Source organism: Myotis myotis, unplaced genomic scaffold (assembly GCF_014108235.1).
Source record: "Myotis myotis isolate mMyoMyo1 unplaced genomic scaffold, mMyoMyo1.p scaffold_m19_p_3, whole genome shotgun sequence".
NCBI classification, from domain to species: Eukaryota; Metazoa; Chordata; class Mammalia; order Chiroptera; family Vespertilionidae; genus Myotis; species Myotis myotis.
In genome coordinates this window covers 109,180,647-109,195,070 of record NW_023416335.1, presented here as the reverse complement: position 1 = coordinate 109,195,070, position 14,424 = coordinate 109,180,647, and the positions used below count along the sequence as shown (strand labels likewise).

General features: G+C 41.0%; 1 pseudogene; it reads right to left on the bottom strand.

The window, feature by feature from the left end:
* Window positions 1-932: 932 nt before the first annotated feature.
* Window positions 933-9,190, bottom strand: LOC118651105 (annotated as a pseudogene).
* Window positions 9,191-14,424: the final 5,234 nt, after the last annotated feature.

Here is a 14,424-nt window from a genome sequence, read left to right as displayed (position 1 = left end):
TTGTTTATTTGGGTCCTCTCTCTTTGTTTCTTGGTGAGTCTGGCAAGAGGTTCATCAATCTTGTTTATCTGTGCAAAGAAACAGCTGTTGGTTTTTTGTATTGTTTTTGAATTGGTCTTTTGTATTTTTTTTCAAGTCTCTATGTAATTTATTTCTGCTCTCATCTTTATTATTTCCTTCTGTCTACTTCCTCTGGGCTTTTCTTGTTGCTCTCATTCTAATTCTTTAAGTTGTAGGGTTAGATAACTTATTACAAGTTTTTCTTATTTTTGAGGTAAACCTGTAGTGCTATGAACTTCCCTCTCAGGGTTGCTTTGGATCTCTTATAGATAGCACATATACATGGGTCATGTTTTCTTATCCATTCATCCAACCTATGTCTTTTGATTGGAGCATTATTATTGGTAGGTACTTGTTTGGTGCCATTTTTATTCTTTATACCTGTGTTCCTTCTTCCCTTCCTATTTCCTTCTTCTTACAACAGTCCCTTTAGCATTTATTGCATTGTCAGCTTGGTGGTAATAAAGTCCCTTAGCCTTTTGTTTTCATCTGTGAAGCTTCTGATTTTGAATGATAGCCTTGCTGGATCGAGTATTCTTGGATCCAGTCCCTTGCTTTGAATCACTTTGTATACTTCAATCCATTCCCTTCTGGCCTGATGTGTTTCTGCTGAGAAATCATTTGATAGTATAATGGGAGATCCCCTGTAGGTAACTTTCTGTCTCTCTCTTGTAGCCTTTAAGATTCTTTCTTTAACGTTAGCAAATTTAATTATGAAGTGTCTTGGTGTCAGTCTTTTTGGGTTCATCTTGTTTGAGATTCTCTGTGCTTCTTTAACTGGTATGACTTTTTTCTTCCCCAAGTCAGGAAAGTTTTCTCTCATTGTTTCTTTTTTTATTTTTTAAGTTAATGAAAAATAATTTTATTGGTTGATAGTTCATTATTTCTATAAATAAGGGTCAAATGAGAGAACTTTATCATCTAAGCAAATTGGGGCTGTTACCACAAGCAAACTGATTATCCTAAACAAACAGGGTTATCTGGTTAATGCCTGATATTAAACCAAAAATTTTGACCAAGACACCCCTGGAGCAGCCAACATCTAAGGCAATTTTATTTGCAACACTGAGGCAACCCGAGCCCTAATTTATTATCTCTTTTGCAATTGGAGACTCCAACCCCATTCTTCCCCAAGTGGGGCTGCCTCATAAACCCATTCCCTGGATTCAGGTTATATATTACCTAAAACTCAAGACTGGATTCAATTAATTTATTTACCGCTTTATTCTATTCTTAATTCTTTTCATATTTTCCCTCTTTCTTAGGGACACAATTCTTACAGTTTAATGAAAACAATTAGGCTGTGCATATCTCCTTTTCTGTGTAATGCTAATGATAGTGGTCTCTTACCATCACTGCTACTCTTCTTTAGGTTACTATTCTGTGATCAGAATGGCCTGCGTAAAGGATACATTTCATAGGTCTCTGAAGTAAGTACTTTAATGCTTCCCTCCCCTCTTGGGCCCTGCTCTCAAGTAGGATGCCTTAGCCTGTGAAGCACTGATTCCTGATGACTTGGGTTGAGTAGGTCTGGGCTAGAGCCTAGACTGGGAGGGCTTAGGTTGAGTGGGTTTGGATAAAGAGCAGCTAGCTTGAGAGGGCTGGGGATGAGTGGGTTTGGATGGAGAGCATCTATCTTGGGAGGGCTGGGGATGAGTGGGTTTTGTTTTGGTAGGTTTGGGTTGAGAGGCCATAGGTTAGAAGGGTTTGGGGCTAGGAATGCTTGCCCTGGGGTGGTGTGGGCTGATGGAACAGAGAGTTGGGTAAAAATCTGTTGTTGGACATAGGATGGGATCCCATTTGGCCAGCTGGATTTGAAGGCCCACCTTGTCTTTAGCTTGAATCCCTGCTGAAAAGCAGGCCTTAGGGGTCTGGGTATGACTCCTGCTGGCTGAAAGTTTCTAGAGTGAGGAGTCACAGTGTGGGATAATGTTCTCATCAGTTTTTCAGTTGCCTCAGGTGGCTGTGTTCCCCGGGCGTGGGCTTGCCTAGGCGGTGGCTTCCCACCTGGTCCTGCTGGCTGTGAGTGGAAGTGACCGACCAGGGAGACCAATATGGCAGACCTTGCACAAGCTCCCGTTGTCTGTGGTCTGCCAAGCCAAATGGGTCTTGGTGGTCTCCCAAATGGTCCATCCATGTGATGTCCCTGAGCAGGTCTCGAAAATTTCATAAAACTTTCAACAGAACAAAATCTCTTGGGTTGGAAGTACTAAACCCCAAAACTTCTATCTTGACTATGGACACTTGAAATCTGAAAGGGTGGAGGATGGAACCACTTAGACTTTTGCTCTGACCCAAGGCGGAAGCCTGTAACCCTAGGGGCTTTCACAGGAACACAGTTAAAGTGGCCTCCAATTCTGGCTGGGAACGAACAGAGGTTTTGCATATAAGGCATGAATACTGGGATGAGGTGGAAATTCTGAAGAGCCTGGGTGACCTCGCCTTCAGCTCCAGGCTCTTTCATAGGCATCTCAATGGGGATTTCAGATGAGCTTTCTGGCTAACTGTGTCTTTGTTGCCCCTCATCTTCAACTGTTCCAGCCAAGTTTTCACCAGGTGAAACTTGAATTCCTTGAATGTTCTCAAAGTCTTGGTCTATCTGGATCCCCAACGCCCTGGCCAGGAAGGCCATGTCCTCCACAGACACACATCTGAGTGATGAGGACATCACTTCTTGGAGGGCAGCTCGGAGGCCCTTCAAGTTCCTCCCTTTCTCCCCAGCTTCCTCCTCCTCCCAAAACAGTAGCTGTGATGGCTTCAACTTCAGAATCCTCTGGAAAATCTGAGCCCCTTCACTCTCCTTGGCCTAGGGACTGAGGATAAAGTAGCATCTTTCAATGGCATCTTCTCCTAAAAACATGAGCAGGTCCCATTCCTTTTCACCTAGGCCAGTGGTCGGCCTGCAAACCGCGGCTTGCGAGCCACATGCGGCTCTTTGGCCCCTTGAGTGTGGCTCTTCCACAAAATACAGTGGGGCCTTGACTTACGAGTTTAATTCGTTCTGAGACCAAGCTCGTTAAGGAGCTTGTTAAGGAGCTCATTAACTCAAATTACTCTGTCAACTCAATGCAAAAAATCGGCCGAGAGATAGCTGGTATCTCAAAAAAACTCGTTAGTCGGGACACTCGTAAGTCAAGGCCCCACTGTACTGGCTCTTCCACAAAATACCAACCCGCGCATGGGCCACGAAGTTTCAATCGCACTGTACGTGCGCGCCCGCATGTGATATTTTGTGGAAGAGCCACACTCAAGGGGCCAAAGAGCCGCATGTGGCTCGCGAGCCGCGGTTTGCCAACCACGGACCTACGCAGTCAGTGAAGAAAAAAACACATCTGAGGAAACCTCCATCAAGAAACCAAATTGTGTCCAAAAACATTCCAGATCTTCATGCAGGCTGGCCACAGCAACAGGCTCTTGGGAAAAGGGAGGGTTTTCCCTTAGACCAGTGGTTCTCCACCTTCCTAATGCCACAACCCTTTAATATGGTTCCTCATGTTGTGATGACCCCCAACCGTAAAGTTATTTTCGTTGCTACTTCATAACTGTAATTTTGCTACTGTTATGAATCGTAATGTAAATATCTGATATGCAGGATGTATTTTCATTGTTACAAATTGAACATAATTAAAGCATAGTGATTAATCACAAAAACAATATGTAATTATATATGTGTTTTCCGATGCTCTTAGGCGACCCCTGTGAAAGGGTCGTTCGACCCCCAAAGGAGTCGCGACCCACAGGTTGAGAACCACTGCCTTAGACTGTCGCTGTCCAGAAAGCACCATGCTATTTCCACCAGGCCATCCGAGATCTGCTGGGGAAGCACCAGAACAGGCAAATCATGATGGAAGAAGATTTTGTGTAGTTTGGGTTGGGCAGGGCTGAGCAGTGTGTTGAGGATTTTGGATTTGGAGAAGCTACAGTCTCCTAGACGCACAAAAGAGATGGAGGGCATCTTTGCATGAGTCAGAGGCCTTTCAGTTTCCCCTGCCAGCCCTCCTGAAGACAGTGCTGGCTGCTTCTTCACAATGCCTTTCACAGCCCTCAGATTAAGATGCTTTTGTTGTTCTCTGCATCTGGCAGGAACAAAGGAAGAGCAAACCAGCATCAATACATGCTTGACATGACCGCATGCTGCAAAGAGCTGTCTGAACACAGCAGAGAGGCACAAAGCACATCCAGGGGATTCATGGCTGGTGTGTCCCTCATTTCCAGATTCTCTACTCCGGTTGGCAACTCCCCTTTGCTATCCTCACACAGAACCTTGTGTCTAAGGATTGAATCTCTAGCCGTCACATTCAGTGCTTGAACTTTCATCAGGAAATTCCAGGCTAGGTCTCCTGGAGTCTCGGGTGTCCACTTAGATCCTCGATTAGAACTATTTAACAAAATCAGGCAGAAGCTTTCTGCTCCTATCCAAGTTCAAACATGACAGGACATCTTTCTTTTTTTTTTTTTTTTTTTTTCAGATGGGTACTAGATTTATCGAGGGATCATTTCATAAGTTACATAAATGTCTATTATGCTATACACCTGAAACTAATATAATATTGAATGTCAACTGTAACTGAAAAAATTTTTTCTAGGAATTTGTCCATTTCCTCCAGGTTGTCTAGTTTGTTGGAGTAGAGCTGTCCATAGTATTTTTTAACAATCATTTGTATTTCTGTGGGGTCTGTTGTTATTTCGCCTCTATCGTTTCTGATTTTGTTTATTTGGGTCCTCTCTCTTTGCTTCTTGGTGAGTCTGGCTAGAGGTTTGTCAATCTTGTTTATCCTTTCAAAGAACCAGCTCTTGGTTTCATTGATTTTCTGTATTGTTTTTTTGGTCTCTATGTCATTTATTTCTGCTCTAATCTTTATTATCTCCTTCCTTCTGCTCACTCTGGGGTTTTCTTGTTGCTCTTTTTCTAATTCTTTGAGTTGTAGAGTTAGATGATTTACTACCATTTTTTCTTGTTTTTTGAGATAGGCCTGTAGAGCTATAAACTTCCCTCTCAGGACTGCTTTCATTGTGTCCCATAGGTTTTGGATTGTTGTGTTTTCATTGTCATTAGTTTCCAGGATGTTTCGAATTTCTTCTTTGATTTCATTGGTAACCCAATCAATATTTAATAGCATGCTATTCAGCTTCCAGGTGTTTGAGTATTTTGGGTTGTTTTTATTGTAGTTTATTTCTAATATTATGCCATCGTGGTCTGCGAAGACGCTTTTTATGATTTCAATTTTCTTGAATTTGGGGATACTTTGCTTGTGACCCAATATATGGTCTATTTTTGAATATGTCCCATGAGCACTTGAGAAGAACGTATATTCCCTGGCTTTGGGGTGAAGTGTTCTGAAGATGTCAATTAAGTCCATCTGATCTAGTGAGTCATTTAGGATTGCTGTATCTTTGCTGATTGTTTGTCTATAGGACTTATCCAGTGCTGTTAGTGGTGTATTAAAGTCCCCTACTATGATTGTATTGTTGTCGATCTCTCCTTTGATATCTTCCAGGAGTTTTTTTATGAATTTGGGTGCTCCTGCATTGGGTGCATATATGTTTACCAGGGTTATATCTTCTTGTTGTATTGATCCCTTTAGTATTATGAAGTGGCCTTCCTTATCTCTTGTTATGGCCTTCACTTTGAGGTCTATTTTGTCCGATATAAGTATTGCTACCCCAGCTTTCTTTTCCTTTCCATTTGCCTGAAAGATATTTTTCCATCCTTTCACTTTCAGTCTGTGTGAGTCCCTTCTAATGAGGTGGGTTTCTTATAGACAGCAGATGTATGGGTCATGTTTTTTTATCCATTCAGCCACTCGATGTCTTTTGTTTGGAGCATTTAGTCCATTTACGTTTAAAGTTATTATTGAAAGGTACTTGTTTGTAGCCATTTCTGTTTTTGTGTGGCTGTTTTCTTTCTGAGCTTTTTATTTCTTATTTTTATACCAGTCCCTTTAGCATTCCTTGCATTGCTGGCTTGGTGGTGATAAACTCCCTTAGCCTTTTTTTGTCTGTGAAGCTTCTTATTTCCCCTTCAAGTTTGAATGATAGCCTTGCTGGATAGAGTATTCTTGGATTCAGTCCTTTGCTTTGCATCACTTTGTAAATTTCCGTCCATTCTTTTCTGGCCTGATGTGTTTCTGTTGAGAAATCATTTGACAATCTAATGGGAGATCCCTTGTATGTAACTTTCCGTCTCTCTCTTGCAGCCTGTAAGATTCTCTCTTTGTCATGAACATTTGCCATGGTAATTATGATGTGTCTTGGTGTGGGTCTTTTCGGGTTCACCTTGTTTGGGACTCTCTGGGCTTGTGTGACTTTTTTCTTCCCCACCTCAGGGAAGTTTTCTGATATTATTTCTTCTAATAGGTTTTCTAATCCTTGTTCATCCTTCTGTTGATCTGGTACCCCTATTATTCGTATGTTGTTTCGTTTCATGTTGTCCCAAAGCTCCCTTAGGCTCTCCTCCTGTCTTTTAATTTTTTTCTCCAATTGCAGTACAATTTGGGTGTGTTTTGCTTCCTTGTCTTCTAATTCACTAATTCGGTCCTCCGCTTCACCCAGTCTACTGTTGATACTTTCAATGGAGTTTTTCATTGCAGCTATATCACTCTTCATTTCTTCTTGGGTCTTACTTAAGTTGTTGATTTTTTCATCTGTTTCTTCTAGCTTCTTCCATATGTTATCGATTTTTTCATCTGTTTCGTCTTGCTTCTTGCAGAGGTTGTCGATTTTTTTCTCCATCCGGTTTATGCACTCTAGGACCCTTATTCTGAATTCTTTATCTGTCATGTTGCATGCCTCTGTATTACTTAGCTGCTTTTCTGGAGAGTCCTCCTTCTCTTTCCTTTGGGGGTTTCTTTGTCTACCCATGTTTGATCTCACTGACATATCTAGACGTTGAGTCGTTCAGTGGCTGCTCCCTTGGTGGCAGTGACTCCTTGGTCTGTGGTTGCTCTTCGGGCGGTTGCGGTAGCAGCTGCTCTTCAGTTGGCAGCAGCTCCTATGGTGGGTGCTGTTCACAGCTGTGGTGGCTCTTCTGGCTGGTGGGGCGAGGTTTCACGTACAGCTGCTGTTCCTCAGCAGAGGGTGTGGTGCTCAGGAGGTTGCTGTTGCTTGGATCTGCTGCGTTGATTTAAAGGCACAAAATACAACACAACAAGGCACCACGTACCAGGCACTATACACAAATATATTCACGATATTAATAACCCCAAATAAAGGTGACCACCTGAATTAAGAGAATTAGGGGATAAGGAAGAAGGAAGAGAAAAAGAGAAAAGAGAAAAAAGAAAAGAAAAGTAGGGACCAAAAAAAGGAGTGCAAAAATGAAATTGGGAAAAAGGAGGGGGGAAAATAAAAGCGAGATAAGAAAAGAAAAGAAAAAAAAGAGCGAAAAGAGAGAATGAAGTGGAAGAGGGGAAGAGACTTTTTTATATGAGGAGAATACTCCTATAGAACAGCCATTAATCCTAACAAATTCCAGCAACAGCTCCCTGGAGATGAATGCAAACTAGAAACAACCAATAATATAACGATGAAAATAGAATGGAGAACACTAATCCCAAAATAAAATAAAGAGAAAATAAAATGGCACTTTAAAAAAAAAATGGTAAAATGGTAGCAGTAATAATACTGGTTAAAAATAAGAAGGTAGTAATTAAAAGGGTAAAATCAGGTGATGGAAAAAAGAAGAGAAAAAAAAAGAAGAAAAGAAAAAAAAATTAAAAAAAAAAAAAAAAAATAAAAAATTAAAATTAAAAAAAAATTGGTTTCTTAGTTAAAAGGTGAAAAAAGAAAAAAAAAATATTGCAGTAGTGAAGGTCCTTCGGTTCTTCTATTCTTCAGTGTGGCTCGCCTTAGACCTGCCAGGTATTCAGGAGGGTGTTGAGTTTCCCTGCGATACACTGTTCCTCTGTGTTGTAAACCACAGTCCTTATTTTAAAGCAAGCCGCATTTGTTTCCCAGACTGCCTTATTTTGTGTTTAGCAAAGAGTCAGTTTGTGGGTCAGCCTCTGGGTGGCAGTGCTCTGGGGTTGGCCTCTGAGGCTATAGGGCCTCTCTGTCCAGTGGGAGTTCACTGCCCAGAGCTGGCTGCGTAACAGTTACCAGTGCTGTGTTGTTGCTGGGATCAGGACATCTTTCAATACCTTTTTTCTTTCTTCCATACTTTCCTCCTCTTCTTCCTCCAATTGCATGCCGGGTTCTGAATCACCATAACTCTGCTCGTCACCAGAGAACTCTGCGGTTTCTGAATACACAAGGTCCTCTTCCCCACCATAGACAAGGTACTCTAGGTCGTTATGATCTTCTCCTTCCACAGTGTTTCTACATCTTCGGAGAATACAGCCGATTCTAGATATCCCTCTTCTCCTAAGTATAAAGAATCATCAGGCTCATCGTATCTTTGTTGGTCCCATGAATAACCAATAGTTCCTGAAACTTCAGATTCAACATTCTCTACTGAATGTGGTATTGTGGTTGTTGGTGGGTTGTATGCCTTCTCGTTTTCGCTTAAGGACCACGCCATCTTGCCATAACTACTTTTCTTGTCCATGAACATCTCAGAGGTTTCCACATCCAAGTGTTCTTTCTCTTTTAAGGACACTGTGATCTCAGAACTCTCAGGCTGTTTCTTTCCTGGGGAAAATAGATCTTCCGAATTCTTGCTTACCTCTGTAGATTGAGGAGATTCTATATTTTCATGTTTTAAAAATTCATGCCTTAAGCTCCAAGTGGTCGCTGACTCTGAAAAAGTACTAAATAAACATTTGAGGAAATGCTGACAATCGTCTTCTCCCTTTTTCTACACCAAAATCAACAGCTTCCGACTTTTCTTCAGAGGGTTTGGAATGTCCTCCAGTGCCTCATACTCATCCTCAGAAATTAGCCTCTGAGAGGTTAATGAACCTAGGATCGAGTCCAGATCTTGCTGGAGGATTTCCAGTAACTTTTTTCATTCTCTTTCTATAATCTCGGAGGCCATAGCTCTAGCTTTCTCTAGAGCAGGAACTGGATTACCAAACCCTTCCAATGGGTAACAAGTTTAGGCAGGTCCCAACAACTAATTGTTAGCATTTGCTCTATTTTTCAAGTGTCTTTCTTATCAGAATTTGTATACAAAGGTCCATATTTTGGTAAGTCTGATCATAATACAGCAACATGCTGTTAATACTATGAGTTTCTTTATTGTAAAACACTGATCACTTATATTTGGTGGGGTTAAAATAATTTGCCCTGAATATGTGATATTTATTCTTTTAATTCAAATAGATTGGAATTTTTTACAAAAAGAAAAAGCTGAAGGTCAGTTTATAAAATAGGTGGCACTACTGGGGAGCCTTCTGATATTTAGGAAAAAACCTAAAATGAACTATTATTCCTAATAGTGAAAACATTTATGTTATAAAGTAAGGAGGTGTATGAAAATTAATGTTTGAAAATGTTGGACAATGGGAAAAATATCTGGAGTGTACCTGTCTTATCTGAATATTTTTGAAGTTTGAGCTTCAAATCCAATAGCTTTCATTTCCCTTCTTTACTGTATAATTCTCTCAATTTTTCCAAGTGTAAGATAAAGGCTAATGATATCTCATATATTTTGAATAAAAACTGAAATTGTTTTACAAGTCCAAAAAACCCCTCCAAAACCTTCAGCCTCTCCAAGTGCAAACAGGTCTGACTTGCAACCTAGATGCAAAGGTGCTATGGGTATTTTACCCTCCTTTCCCCATGCCAGCATCCAAACCATGACTCTGCCTGCATAGAAGCACCAGGCCCTCCCTGTTCCCCATACCACCTGGCTGGCCTGGCCTATATTACTGCAGCCTCCAACCTCCACCCTCCACCTTGGGCCATGCTGCTTCTCTCAGTCCTCCAGGGTCGAGGCTGGGGCAGGGGGAATGGGAGGAATCAAAAGAACATTTTGTAATACATGAAAATTCCATGAGACTTCTCGTTAGGATGGTGGATTAGGTAAACTCCTGTGCTCACCTCCTCCCACAACCACATCAAAATTATAACTACATTATAGAACAAAGATCATTAAGAACCATCTGAACAGTGGAACTCCTATAAATAAGGATATAAAGAAGAAGCCACATCAAGATTAGTAGGAGGGATGGAGACACCAAATGGGGTTGTCCTACACCACATATAGCAATTGAGAATTGATATAGCAATTGAGATTGGGAGTATATCTCAGCTTCAGAAGTCTCCCCATCCCACAAGGAGCAAGGAGCCCTAGCCCCACACCAGGCTCCCCAGCCTCCAGCACCAGTGCCAGGAAGAAGAGCGGTTCCCGCCCCCCCCCCCCCTCCGCCCCCAATAGCTGGCTGTGAAAACCAGTTGGGACTCTGTCCAGGTGAGATGGAAGGCTGCTGTAGACCCAAGCATTTTCTTAACGGGCTCCACACACAGACTCACTCACTTACACTCACCCTAAGCTCCAGCAAAGGGAAAGCAGTTCAAAAAAGGACATTCAGGGAGGGGCTGAATTGTGTGCTTTTGGACAAGGGCTAGAGGGGCAGCAGCTCTCTCCACTATTTTGCTTCTTTTCAAAATAAAAAGCAATTAGATCACACCACTCCCAGGCCTTCCCACTGCAGTTAAGTGACATCCTGACCTAACCTTAGGAAGTCTGTGTCCAGCCCACCGCCCTCTCAATCCCACTACTCCTGCCCCTGCTGAACCCTCCCCTCTGGCATGGACTCCTGCTGTGCTTTTTGCACCCATGCTCCCTCCTAGAGTGAACAGGGCTGTCTCCTTCTTGTCACTCAGGTCTCAGAAAGCCTTCCCAAACATCAACATGAGGCAGAAATTGGGCACATACTGTTCCATCACTCAATTTCATCCTCTAATCAGCACTTATCATTTTCTGGTATGTTCCTTGTTTATCTATTCTTTTTCACAGCCAGCCTCATTTAGAACACAAACTCCATGAAGGTAGTGATATGGTCTTGTTTTATATTGTATCCCCAAGAGCTGGGACCACAGGTTCTAAAGCTGTTGAAGTGTAGGTGATGGCAATGGTTTCCAAGAATTTATCCATTCATTGTAGGTTATACAGTTAGTTGGCATATAATTTGTTCACAGTAGTCTCTTATGATCCTTTGTATTTCTATGACATCAGTGTATTTTTTTGTATTGTTTTTTCTTAGAAGCACCTTTATTACAAATGTTCTTAAACACTTCTCTACAAGCATTGCAGAATGAGTATAACTTCAATTCACTAATATAACATATCAGTTTTAATGTCTCTCGTTCATTTCTGATTTTGTTTCATTTTTTTAAAATCAAGCTGAAGGGTTGCAATTTACTTAATATTTTAAGAAAACCTACCCTAATCTTATTGATTTTTTTTTCCTATTGTCTTTCAATTCTCAATTTCACTTATTTCTGCTCTTATCTATTTCCTTACATCTGCTAACTTGGAGTTAGTTTCTTCTTTTTTTTTGAGCTCGTCAAGGTGTAAAGTTAGGTTGTTTAAGCTATTTCTTCCTTTTTAATAGAAGCATTTATTGTTATAAACTTGATATTTAGTACTGCTCTTACTGCATCTTATAAGCTTTACAGATGACATGATCTTATATGTAGGAAACCCTAAAGATTCCACACAAAAACTATCAGAACTAATAAAAAAATTCAGTAAAGTTGCAGAATATAAAATCAACATGTAAAAATCAGTTATGTTTTCATGCACTAACAATAAACTACCCAAAAAGGACATTAAGATAACAATCTTGTTAACAATAGCATACAAATTCAATGTAATCCCTAACAAAATATCAAAATAATTTTACACAGAAATAGAAAAACAATCATAAAATTGATATAAAACCACAAAGAACCCACCCTGAATGACCAAAATAATCTTGAGAAAGAAGAAAAAAGCTGGAGGTACTATACTTCCTGATTTCAAAACTTATTATAAAGCTTATATTTAAAACAGTATGGTACTGTCAAAAAGCCATACAGATCAATGTAACAGAATAAAGAACCCAGAAATATACCCATTCTTATTGATATTCAATAAGGATGCTGAGATAATACAACAAGGAAATGACAGTCTCTTCAACAAATAGTATTGGGAAAACTGGATATCCACATGCAAAAGAATAAAATTGGACTCTTTTCTTACACCATAAACATAAAACTCCACTCTAAATGGATTAAGGACTTAAATGTAAGACTGTAAAATGCCTAAAATGGCTTCATAACATAGGCCCTCACAATGATTTCATGAATAAAGACATTAAAAGCACAGGCAACAAAACAAAAAATAAAGAAGTGAGACTATGTCAAACTAAAAAGTTCTGCACAGCAAAGGAAATAATCAACAGAGTGAAAAGGAAACCTGTGAAATGGGAGAAAGTATTTGCAACCATCTATCTGATAAGGAATTATTATCCAAAATATATAAGGAACTCATACAACTTGATAGCAAAAAAAAAACCAAAACACAACAATCTGATTAAAAAGTGGATAGAGGAACTGAATAGAATGTCTCCAAAAACAAAAGACCAACAGGTACATGAAAAGATGTTCAACTTCATTCATCATCAGGGAAATGCAAATCAAAACAAGTGAGGTATCACCTTACACCTGTTAGAATAGCTGTTATTAAAAAAAAAGAAAAAGATAAGTACTGGTAAAGATATGGAGAAATTAAAACTTTTGTACACTTTTTTAGCCACATAACTGATAGCCTTCTGACATATTCTATACTTGCCTATTGATTGCTTTATGTTTTGCTGTCTCCCACTAGAACTACAGAATAAGCTTCATAGGGGCAGGTAGTTTTTGCCTGTTTATTAGTGTCTCCCCAGCACTTGGAACAGTGCCCAGCACACAGTAGATGCTCCGTAAATGTTTGATTGATGGGTCAATTGAAAATGAATAAAACTGCCATTTTGTTTTTTATTTCAGTCTTGCATGTTTGATTAGCCTGTGAAAAGCACCTTGCACTTCATCAGCTATACATGCACCTCCAAACCAAGCAAGAAGCAGACATGAACAGGGACCCCACCCCTAACCCCATCTTGGACATCTTTCTGTGACTCCCACAGAAACAATATACAATCTGTTCTTTTGGAGCTGGCACCACCTCCAGTCCTGAAGGAGCACTGAGAAGCTAAGCTGAAGCATGCAGAAAGGGAAACCAGGGGTCCTGTACATATGGATGTGGACCAGCGCTTTGGGGAAGACATTTGGAAGCAGAGACCAATGTGAGAGAAACTGTGTGTGCATTACACAGGGGGTGGAGATAGATAGCTTTTAAGTTCTGAGAAAAGGACTCAGGAACCAGTCAGTGCGACATTCAACTGGGCTTGGTCCTTCTCACAGCCCCAGCTAAGTCACATAGCCCCTCATAGGATGGAATGAGAAGTCACTTCACTTCTGGGGTATTCTTTCCAAAACGTAATCCCAGTGTAACTAACCATAAGGAAACACCAAACAATCCCACACTGGCAATATTCTACAAGCTACCTGGCTGGGATTCCTGCAACTCTAAGGGTCATGAAAAACAAAGCAAGACTAAGAAGCTGTCACAGGCCAGAGAGAAGGAGATTTGGTAATGTAAGGCAGTGTGGTGTCTTGGATGGGATCCTGTGACAGAAAAAGGACATTAATGGGAAAACTGGTACATGACCTTACACAGTTGCTAAACTCATCGAAGCAAGGAGGCCCCAGGGATGACAAACTGAAGAGCAGAAGGGCCTCCTTTGTCTTGCAATTTATCTCTAAGACTGGATTTTGTGGGGCCTGTGGGAAGTCATGCTCACATAACTAGCCCTCCCTTTAGCGCCCTGTTGGACCCACTCTTCACTCTATCCAGCAATTTCCATAACTGTCCTCCTGCCCAGAGCCACAAGTATGCTCTCTGCTGTTCTTGCTTGGGAAGTCCAATTTTTTCAGCCCTTAGATGAAAATCAAATCACTGGCTCTCTGGCATTCTCTCAGCCCAATCCTTTTAGTAACTGCCACATTACACATTGTGATGGCTGCAAGCAAAACTGAGAAGCACTTCAATGGATGTATCTCAGAACAGACCCGATGCCTACACAAAAATACTTTACAGCAAAAGTAGGGAAACAGGATGTAAACATATAAATGAATGTTCATACTCTGTCTTCCCAGTGCATACCACCATAGGGGACACCAGGATGTGTCTGCCTTGCTCTCCTACTGGCCTGAGCATTAGACCTGATAGCCTCATTTGGCCACTCCTTCTGGAACCCCAAGTGGCTCATCAATGCTGTCAAACCACCAGGTGTCAAGTCTGTGTGACACCCGCCAACACCCCATGTCTCCTGGCTAGTTCATCTGCATATCAGTGATCCCAAACCTCGGTCCAGGGGCTGTGGGTAGCCTTCA